Genomic DNA, 9,036 nt, shown 5'->3' on the forward strand with positions numbered 1-9,036 from the left:
GGTCCTGCCTCTTAACTGTTAAACACATGGTGTCCAGATTCCTGAGCCTACTGGGATCTATCATAACTACATTTGAAACTGTATGGAGTCAGCCTCCAGCGCATCACTGCCTAATGCATTCGATCTGTTAACTACCTTGACACTGAAATTCTTTTTAAAGTCTTTGTGGCTCATTTGGGTAAGTTTTGGTACTAAGTTTCCACCTGTGTACCCTCCCCCCCCCCCCCCGTGTTAGTGTTCCACCCATGCTAAATAGTTTTTGTTCACCCTGTCAATTCCTCTGAAAACTGTGGGAAATGTGTGTGGGAATGTATTTCTCTGGAGTGACTGGGAATGTACCAGTCTCTGCAATTTTATGTGGGAGGGATGAATGAATGTGTGTGTGTGTAAGCGAGAGGGAAAACGTGTGCCTGTGATATGGACGAGCGGTGTGTGGGAATGAGTGAATTTATCATTTTCCTTAATGTTTTGAGAGCCCAAGAGTTACTTGGTTATATTTAACAAAGCATTTGCAACTTTCCTGCTTTAGGAAGTAGGGTATAGCTCCATACAGATACCTAAATTAGGTGAATACCTAATTTAATGATTGACATTAATGGGCTGCGTGTGTGTGTGTGTGTGTGTGTGCGTGCACTTGTGTGCTTGTTGACCATTTATATACAGTATATAATAGACCAAAGTGTCCAAATTTTCAGTGAAGGTGCTGTTGAGGTTATACTTATAAGCTGTATATATATGTGTGTGAAATTTTACAATAAAACTACTGTATATTATTTTCCTTGATCATTTTCCTCCACTGTACTTACATGGCACTCAACCCTCTCATGAGCAGTCTTGATGTGTGGTGAAGGGAGGAGGCTAGCATACTACACACATGTGATCCACATGGCAATAGTGGCTTTTGAAAATTTTCTGCTCTTGTCAGGCTGATCGTATTTCGTGCACGGACACACACAATCTCTTCCCCTTCGTCTGCCAAGGTGCTATAGCTCCTGTGGGCATAAATCCTATCTGATGCAGGAAAGGGGTATACATTAGAGACTTGCTCAAATGAACCTGGCTGATAGTAGTGTCAAGGTTAAACGGGTATTGAGAAGTTGGCAACCCTGTTGGTCCTTGGCATATTATCAAAATGTAAATGGGGACCTGCATGTATTCTCCCTGGGGTTTAGTCTGCCATATTTGTGCTCCATACTTGGTGGGGATCTATAGTGGAATCATTGGTTGATTCGTGCTTACACCTCCTTCGCCCTTCGGTTTGTGTGGTGGGATACTAGGTCCTCTAGTCTACTCCTTTAAACCCAATCCAGGTACAAGAGCTTGTACTGTACCTTGTAAACAAGCCAAACAGACAGAACAAAACGTTCTGTCTAAATACCTCACCTGGGAATCTCCCACAACCAAAATTCGCGTTGGTACCTCCTTTACTTTCTGAGCAGCCTGAGGGGTCTGCGCTTCGCCGCTCCTCGCCGATTTTCGTTTCAAGTGAACTGCAGGCTCACCACAGCACTTGTCGTCCAACACGGCAAATGAATTTGCTGTCCTTAGGGCGTCTGTAGGCAGCTTTGTCAAGGTCTTCAAGACCCCTGTCCTTAACGACTATCCACTACGAGGTTTTGTTAATATTGGTCTCCTCCGTTTCTTCCCGATGTTTCAGCCGTTTCAGCTGTCGTTCTATAAGTAAGGAGTGCTGTAAACTAGATTACCAAGATTAAAGCTTTGGTATGGTGATGCAACACCTATTTAACTTCAGTCAACAGTATACATTGTTATCAACTTTGGCTTTCACTATTGAAATATTTTAATTAACTTTCTAGTTAATAGCCATATTAGCTTCCGATTAAAACTAGGCCTAAGCAGGTTAGAACATAAGAATGAAGGTAACTTCAGAAGGGCTGTTGGCCCATACAATGCAGCTCTTTATATCCACCCACTTATATTGAACAATTTACCTACGCTTGAAACTATCTAGGGATCACAAATCACAACGTGATGCATTAGATGAACAAATCCACAAGGGCCGTGACGAGGATTCTAACCTGCGTCCGAGAGCATCCCAGACGCTGCCTTAATCGATTGAGCTACGACATGGTAAAAGATTTTACCATGTGCTCAGTCTATTAAAGCAGAGTGATGCTCTTTGACGCAGGTTACAATCCTCATCACGGCCCTTGTGGATTTATCTAGGGATCCCACTGCCACATTGTTACGCGTTAATTTGTTCAACCAAAACCCTTTTGTCGAACTAGTATTTATCCAGGTCTTTCCTAAAGCTAAACTATCCAATTCATACCCTCAGGTCATTCATACCCAATTCAGTCAGTCAGGTGCAGTCACAGTGAGAGGTTGTGTTAGCTGGAGCTCCAATTCTAATAGCATTATTATTGCAATAATGGAAGGATTAGTAAAAGATTTGGTGAGTCTGGTTGGAGCTCTGAGAGCAGAGATGGATTCCCTGCGGGAGGAGGTACGACGGCTACGACTTCGGGAGGAAACGAAGGAGGAGGCCTGTGTTGACGGGACCTCATTAAGAAGGACTGACGAGACCAGTATTAAGAAGTCCTCGTCTTAGCAAGTTGTGAAAGACAGGGGTCTTAAGAAGACCTTGGCAAAACCGACAACTAATAGCCTACACCTAAGGACTTTTAACGCATTTGACGTATTAGAGGACGAGTGCTGTGTTGAACCTGTTTGTCTTTGCCACCTCGTTGAACAAGTAACGAGGAGCATTGAATCGCAGGTCCCTCAAACTGCTCGAAAGGAAAAGGGAGAATCGAAGCGAATTTTGGTTGTGGGAGATTCCCAGGTGAGGTATTTAGACAGAACGTTTTGTGCCAGAGATAGGGGGAACAGATTAAGGGTTTGCTATCCGGGAGCTGGAATTGGTGATATTGCTGGAAACATGAATGATATTATGATGAGAAATGGAAACAAACCCATTATTTGTATTAGTGCAGGGGGTAATGATGTTGGGCGAGTTAGGAGTGAGGAACTAATACAGAGATTCAGGACAGCCATTGAATTAGTGAGGAGCAAGGGAGGAATCCCGATCATATGTGGCATTCTTCCAAGAAAGGGAGTGGGAAATGAATGGATGTCGAGGGCAATTGGTGTCAATTGCCGGCTGGAAAGATATTGCAAATCAAATGCAATATCTTTCATAGACAACTGGGAACACTTCTATGGAAGAAATGAAATGTATGCTCGTGATGGGGTGCATCTATCGAGGGCTGGGGTTGTTGCTGTTGCGAACTCGTTGGAAGAAGTGGTTAGTGCTGTTTGTTTGGGTTTAAATTGTTAGTAGACAGAGGTATGGGAATTGATTTGGAGGAAGGAGGTAATAAAAGTATGTGTTTGTGGGAGAAAGGAATTGGCAAAATGATCAGGGAAAGAGAAGGGCCTCAAAATAACAATTCACTTAGGGTATATTACACTAACAGTAGAAGTCTAAGAAATAAAATTAACGAATTAAATGCTCTTGTCTGCACAGAAAAAATAGATATTATTGCACTTAACGAAACGTGGATGAATGTAGAAAATAGAGAACTATTAGCTGAATATCAAATAAATGGATTTAAACTATTTCACACAGATAGATATATTAGACGAGGAGGTGGAGTAGCCATATATATTAGGGACAATTTGAAATGTAGTCTCAAAGAGGGAATCAAAACTGAGCCACACACAGCAACTATTTGGATAGAATTAAACGAAAAAGCTAATATTATAATAGGAGTTATATATAGGCCACCAAATTTAGACAGAATGGAAGCAAAGCATCTATGGGATGAAATATCTAGAGCATCTAGATCTAACAGTATTTATGTCATGGGTGACTTTAATTTTAGTGGAACAAATTGGTTGAACAAAACAGGGAATTGTGAAGCAGAAGATTTTCTAGAATTAATTGACGATTGCTTTCTTACGCAACACATTAAGGAACCAACACGGGAAAATAATATTTTAGATTTAGTGTTAACTAACAAGGAAACACAAATTAATGACATCGAAATAGGGAGTGAGCTAGGGAACAGTGATCACAAAGAAATCAGATTTAGCATAGAATGGAATAGACCTGTAGGAGAAAATTCTGTTAAAGTGCCAGATTTTCGTAAAGCTGATTTTAATAGCCTAAGAAATTTTTTGAGTCAAATTGATTGGAAAGTCTTTGGTATGGGGTGTGGGCCGGTCTTGGAGCGAGACATGAACCCAGCGATAGGTGACTTAAATGGGGATTTCGATGTGGATTCAATATATAACTTATTTAAGAATATTCTAAACAAAGCACAGGAACGTAGTACACCATACAAATTGAATAGATCGAATACTAATGACCCAAAGAGGATAACAAAGAATTTGAAGAACCTTATAGGTAAAAAGAGAGCTTGGTATAAAAGGATTAAAAATGGGGAGGCCACTTTAGAACAAGAATTCGTACAACTGTTTAGAAATGTTAAAAAAAAGAGATAAGGAAAGCAAAAAGAAACTATGAAGTTCGCATAGCAGGGCAAGCGAAGACAAATCCTAAAGTTTTTTTTTCAGTTATATCGTACTAAGACTAGGGAAAGGATAGGTCCATTAAAAACTGAGACAGGTCAAATAACAGATAGTGATGAAGAGATGAGTAGTATTTTTAATAAATATTTTGTATCTGTATTTACTAAAGAGGAACTTAATAATATGCCTTCAGCCGAACAAGTCTATGTGGGTGGAAACGAGGACAGGTTGACGAGTTTTGCAGTTACCAGGGAGGATGTTCTTAAATAGTAAAACTCAAACCAAACAAATCCCCAGGGCCGGATGAAGTGTTTGCCAGGGTGCTTAAAGAATGCAAAGACGAGCTTTGTGACCCACTGTCAACCATATTTAATAAATAAATAAATAGAGTCAGGCAGAGTGCCAGAGTTTTGGAAAGTTGCTAATGTGATACCAGTTTTTAAGAAAGGAGATAGATCACTTGCATCTAACTATCGACCAATTAGCCTAACGTCTATTGTGGGAAAGTTACTCGAATCTATAATAGCAAATAAAATTCGTCTTCATCTTGAAAAACATAAATTAATAATTGAGTCGCAACATGGTTGCGACTCAATTATTAAGATCTAGATCATTATTATTATTATTATTATTAATAATAATAATAATAATAGATTATTATTATTTCTAGATCTCAATTATTAGGATCTAGATAGGGTTTTGAAATGGTCAAAGGATTGGCAGATGCAGTTTAATGCTGATAAATGTAAAGTTCTGAGGTTAGGTAATGATGATAGAGTTACAAGATACGAGCTAGATGGTGTTGTGATTGCGAAGTCGGATTGCGAAAGGGATCTGGGAGTTATGATTAGTAAGAATTTAAAACAAAAGGATCAATGCATAAATGTTCGTAATAAGGCAAATCGGACACTTGGATTTATTAATCGCAGCGTTAGTAACAAGACACCTGGTGTGGTTCTCAAGCTATATCTTGCTCTAGTTAGGCCCCATTTAGATTATGCAGTTCAGTTTTGGTCGCCATATTATAGAATGGATATAAATTCACTTGAACGTGTCCAGCGTAGGATGACTAAGTTAATTCCCCAAATTAGAAATCTTTCATATGAAGAAAGATTAACAAAGCTTAAGTTGCATTCACTGGAAAGGCGAAGAGTTAGGGGTGACATGATAGAGGTTTACAAGTGGATGAATGGACATAACCGGGGGGATATTAATAGGGTATTAAAAGTATCAACACAGGACAGAACACGAAACAATGGGTATAAATTGGATAAGTTTAGATTTAGGAAAGACTTGGGTAAATACTGGTTCAGTAACAGGGTTGTTGATTTGTGGAACCAATTGCCGCGTAACATTGTGGAGGTGGGGTCCCTCGATTGTTTCAAGCACGGGTTGGACAAGTATATGAGTGGGATTGGGTGGTTATAGAATAGGAGCTGCCTCGTATGGGCCAATAGGCCTTCTGCAGTTACCTTTGTTCTTATGTTCTTATGGTTTTATAAATGGCCGTTCATGTTTAACAAATTTGTTATCTTTTTATTCTAGCATAGTTGAGGCAGTTGATAGTGGTAAGGATTGTGATGTTGTGTACCTTGACTTTAGCAAAGCTTTTGTTACAGTGCCACATGAAAGACTGATTAAAAAAATAGAAGCTCATGGTATTGGGGGTGCTATATTAACTTTGATTAGGGCATGGCTATTCCAAAGGAAACAGAGTTAGTATAAATGGGGTTAAGTCAGAGTGGGATAATGTTGTTAGTGGAGTACCTCAGGGCTCTGTCCTGGGACCTCTGTTGTTTATAATATAAATGATTTAGATTCAGATTTGAGTAGCAACATTTGCAAATTTGCCGATGATACGAAAATCGGTAGGGAAATTAATTCGGAGGAGGACTCACTATTACTTCAAGTTGATCTAGATAGGGTTTTGAAATGGTCAAAGGATTGGCAAATGCAGTTTAATGTTGATAAATGTAAAGTTCTGAGGCTAGGTAATGATGATAGAGTTACAAGATACGAGCTAGATGGTGTTGAGATTGCGAAGTCGGATTGCGAAAGGGATCTGGGAGTTATGATTAGTAAGAATTTAAAACAAAAGGATCAATGCATAAATGTTCGTAATAAGGCAAATCGGGCACTTGGATTTATTAATCGCAGCGTTAGTAACAAGACACCTGGTATGGTTCTCAAGCTATATCTTTCTCTAGTTAGGCCCCATTTAGATTATGCAGTTCAGTTTTGGTCGCCATATTATAGAATGGATATAAATTCACTTGACCGTGTCCAGCGTAGGATGAATAAGTTAATTCCCCAAATTAGAAATCTTTCATATGAAGAAAGATTAACAAAGCTTAAGTTGCATTCACTGGAAAGGCGAAGAGTTAGGGGTGACATGATAGAGGTTTACAAGTGGGTGAATGGACATAACAAAGGGGATATTAATAGGGTATTAAAAGTATCAACACAAGACAGAACACGAAACAATTGGTATAAATTGGATAAGTTTAGATTTAGGAAAGACTTGGGTAAATACTGGTTCAGTAACAGGGTTGTTGATTTGTGGAACCAATTGCCGCGTAACATTGTGGAGGTGGGGTCCCTCGATTGTTTCAAGCATGGGTTGGACATGTATATGAGTGGGATTGGATGATTATAAATAGGAGCTGCCTCGTATGGGCCAACAGGCCTTCTGCAGTTGCCTTTGTTCTTATGTTCTTATTTTCTACGTTCATCCACGTTTCGGTAAGTGCAATAATATCTATTTTTTCTGTGCAGACAAGAGCATTTGTTCTTATGTTCTTACACAATTTCCCTCCCCCCCCCCCTTTATATTACTAGCGATACCCATTAAATAAATCTCAAACAAAACCTAACTAAACAGCCTAAAATTGGTTATTAGCACAAATGAATTACAAAGACGCGCTTTAAAAAGCTACAAGACTCGATACTTACCCGCTAGTCTACCACACTGGCCTACACATCCTCTTCCAACACAATTCAAACAGTTACTACCGATCTTGGCCCGCAACAAGCCTCACATCACTTACTTTGTCCAGAAACATATATAGACTAGCAACTGACCATAACACTCATGTATTGGATATAGAATAACGCGGGGTTAATGTGTAGTGCTGCTGTCAAAATATAGATGGCGCACACCCTAATGGTCATGCCAATGGACTCACCTAGTTGTGCTTACGGGGCTGAGCTTCGACTATTTCTGCCCGAAACGCTTTGCGTAATAGTGGCTTTAGGCTTTGTATATACTAGCTCTATCAATAAATCCATCAATGTTTGTATCTCACCTTGTATGTATGTACTTTACCTGAATAAACATTTTGATTTTGATTTTGATATTTGGTCCCGCCCCTCAGCTGTCAATCAATTGGTGTACAAGCTCCTGAACCTGTATCATGAACCTGAACCTTATATTCTTATATAACATCATTATGTTATATAAGAACATAAGAATTAAGGTAACTGCAGAAGGCCTATTGGCCTATACGAGGCTGTTCCTATTTACCGTGATGAGTTTTTCCAGCTGGATTTTAATATTTAACAGTTTTGGCATGTACAGCTTCGGCACGTTTCCTATCACCTAATACATAAGAACATATGACTAAAGATAACTGCAGAAAGCCTATTGGCCCATACGAGGCATCTCCTATTTATAACCACGCAATATCCCACCCACATACATGTCAACTTCAAAATTCAAATTTTTATTCGGGAAAAGTACATACATAGATGATGTGTTACAAACATAATGTTGGATTTATAGAGCTAGTGCATACAATACCTAAAGCCACTAATACGCATAGCGTATTGTTCAGCCCACGCTTTAAACAATAAACGGACCCCACCTCCACTTTACGCGGTAAATGGTTCCACAAATCAACAATCCTGTTACCGAACCAGTAAACTGATTGGCTGTTTGGCAGCCGTGCGGAGCGGTTCTGTTTACATTCGCTCCTCAGTCTTGCCTGGACGTTTGGCGTGCACACAGCTGGTGGCGTTTTTTGTGGCCTCTGGCCTGGCGGGATGGCGTTGCCCATGCCGCCTATAAAGCGTGTGGATACGGTTGAGCTGGCCTTCTCTGGTCAGGTGAACTACTCATTGTTGGAGGTTGCTCTCCTGGATGTGCTGGGTCTCAACCCTGCAGATGTGTGTGGTGTGCAGCTGGCTGGGGAACATCGGGCCTTTGTTAAGCTGACTGACGCTGTGGTGTACCGGGATATGGTCGACAAGTATGATGGGCGTACTGTACCTTTGCCTGGCGCGGCGGGTACGGTTTCTGTAACGGACTTGTGTGTTCCAGTGACTTTTGTGGTGGTGCGGGGGCTGCCGTTTGAGTTCCCAGAGAGCCTGCTCCGCCGGTTCTTAGGAGGATATGGGAGTGTTCTCGCCTGTCGGGCGAATGTGCTGAAGTCTGGCCGTCTTCGTGGCGCCCTGATGGGTATCCGCACGGTTACCATGAAGCTGAGGAAGGCGATCCCGTCGTCGATGGTGCTTCTGGGGGTTCAAGGTGCAGTGCTTTTA

At 40.6% G+C, this 9,036-nt stretch overlaps 1 protein-coding gene across 4 annotated transcripts in view; it reads right to left on the reverse strand.

Annotated features, from left to right (window-relative positions):
• The window catches only part of LOC138359922 (uncharacterized), a 40,318-nt gene extending 32,805 nt beyond the window's left edge, over positions 1–7,513 (reverse strand). For all 4 annotated transcript variants that reach the window (XR_011226153.1, XR_011226154.1, XM_069319785.1 and 1 more), the window contains exon 1: positions 7,450–7,513. The gene's annotated coding sequence lies outside the window, so the exon portion shown is untranslated. The remainder of the gene's footprint in view (positions 1–7,449) is intronic.
• Positions 7,514–9,036: the final 1,523 nt, after the last annotated feature.

This window comes from Procambarus clarkii, chromosome 94, assembly GCF_040958095.1.
Source record: "Procambarus clarkii isolate CNS0578487 chromosome 94, FALCON_Pclarkii_2.0, whole genome shotgun sequence".
NCBI classification, from domain to species: Eukaryota; Metazoa; Arthropoda; class Malacostraca; order Decapoda; family Cambaridae; genus Procambarus; species Procambarus clarkii.